Here is a 2,444-nt window from a genome sequence, read left to right as displayed (position 1 = left end):
TAGCATCGGATAGGTTATATATTATCACAAGAATTATTGACCTTTAGAAGTGGACATAAACATGGAAGGGAGGAGTAGCTATATGGTGAGCTACAATGTATGCTGTATGTTTACAGACCTACCAGAGGAAAAGCCAAACTGCACCTGCCAGAAATGCAAGCTTGTGTCTCTATTGGAGGAAAAGGTGCAAAGTCTTCAAGAGAGAATAGCTACAAATTATTAAACAGCATGTATGCAAGTACTTGAATAAAAACAGAGTAATTAACCAGAGCCAGCATGCGTTTGTAACAAACAAGTCACAGCAGACTAATCTAATTTCCTTCTATAACAGAATCACCAATTGGGTTGATCAGGAATATGTGGTAGATATAGGATATCTTGAGCATTTGACAAAGTATCTTATAGCATACTTATTGAAAAAATAAGCAAATTTGGGATTGACAAGGCAGCTGTTAGGCAGTGTCACACAGGCGAGATTTCTGCATTGCGAGACACACATCTTGCACGAATTATGAACCCATTCTTTTGAATAGGGTCATACACATCAGCGATGGTTTTCCGTATTGCGGTGTGATACAGGAAACAAGTTGCTCCATGTCTTATCTTTCAGCGTGCCCTCGCATCGCCCATTGCTTTCAATGGGGCCAGGGGCATCGCACCATGTGCTAGGCGCACACTGTGCGATGCAAGGTTTCCCCATTGGAAACACAGGGAGAAACTCCACTGTCAGCCAATCGCTACTTCCCTGAAGTTATGTGAGGCAGTTTTGATATAAAAGCACCACACATCTATGGGGAAATCGCATGCTGGCGAGTGCAATATCGGGTCATGAAATTAGCCTTAAAAGGATTCACAACTGGCTCACTGGTCGTACTCAAAGAGTGGTCATAAATGGCTGCACATCCAAGTGGAAGAACATATCGTGGGGTACCACAAGGCTCTGTCCTGAGCCCTCTGTTCAACACTAGAGGAGGAAATTTAGGGGAAACGGATCAAGCTCACTGACGACACAAAGCTAGGAGGGATGGCTACCACTGGAGAAGAGAAAAAGGATTCAAGAAGATCTGGACAAACTAGAACAGTGGGCGGAAACTAACAGAATGGTATTTAACAAGGAGAAACGGAAAGTCCTACATCTGGGGGGGAAAAAATGAAAAAAAGCATGTACAGAATGGGAGGAATTGAGCTAGGCAGCAGCACATGTGAAAAAGACTTAGATCACAGACTGAACATGAGCCAACAGTGCGATGCAGTAGCAAAAAAAGACAAACACAATTCTGGGATGTATTAAGAGAAGCATAGAGTCTAGATCATGTGAAATAATTATCCCCTTCTACTCTTCTCGGTCAGTTCTCATCTAGAAGGAGGAATAAAGGATTGGAAATTATCTTAAAAATTCATCTGATGCTGCCTGGTCCTTGCCTTACAATCCTGTTGATTATTGGGTCGTGATCCGGACCAAACTGAGCTGTTGCATCCACCTGCTCCTTGCTGCATATACAGCAGAACAACAGACTGGATTGAATGGAATCTATGTGAGTGCTGCGGTTGGTTATTATTATTGACTCATCTAGAATACTGTGTCCAGTTCTGGGTGTCCCACTTTAAAAAAACAAGACAGGGATGAAACATAGATATTAGACAGTGAGGGTGATCAATGAGTGGAACAGGTTGCCAAGGAAGGTGGCGAGTTCTCCTTCAATGGAAGTCTTCAAAAAGGAGGCTGGACAGACATCTGTCTGAGATTTAGTGATCCTGCACTGAGCAGGTCCCTTCCAACTCTACAATTCTCCGATTCTATGATACTGGCTTCTGACCAGACAGCATCCCTTCAGGCTTTGCAATCACTCGGTCTGCAGCTCTGGGCTGTCAGTGGCAGCCTCTGCTGAGTCTATGACCGCTGATCTCTTAGCTTGGCGCAGAGCCTTGTGAGAGAGATCAGCAGTCAGATTCAGCAGTGGATACTGCCGCCAGACTGGAACTGCAGGCTGGGTAAGTATAATTCCTGTTATTTAGATGCATGGCCAGCGGGCCACATAAAATGGGCAGCGGGCCTTGTGTTTGACGTGTGTCATATATAGAAGGAAGTAGGCAGGGAACTAGGAAAAATAAACATTCATATGGTGATTAAATGAAAACGTCATTTTATATGGGCCTTACTGGGCTGCAGGGAACTCATGTCTCGTCACTGCTCTGCACAATACACCAGTGCGGATCATAGCAGCCTAAAATCCGTATACAGCAAAGTGCTGGTTCAGGAAGTGGTGAAGAATCAGAATTTCCCACAGCCCTGTAAGAGCATTCTCAGCACTGTCCCCACTTGAAAAGGGAGTAAGATATCAGCACATCAAGGAATTCTTCCTAAAATAGTCATTTACATGGCTTCAGATAACTCTTTTTAATGGTTATTAAACCGCACAGCTTTATATAGAGATCTACAGGGC

Source organism: Eleutherodactylus coqui, chromosome 8, assembly GCF_035609145.1.
Source record: "Eleutherodactylus coqui strain aEleCoq1 chromosome 8, aEleCoq1.hap1, whole genome shotgun sequence".
NCBI classification, from domain to species: Eukaryota; Metazoa; Chordata; class Amphibia; order Anura; family Eleutherodactylidae; genus Eleutherodactylus; species Eleutherodactylus coqui.
The sequence above is the reverse complement of the archived record's forward strand: the minus strand, read 5'-3'. Positions refer to the sequence as shown.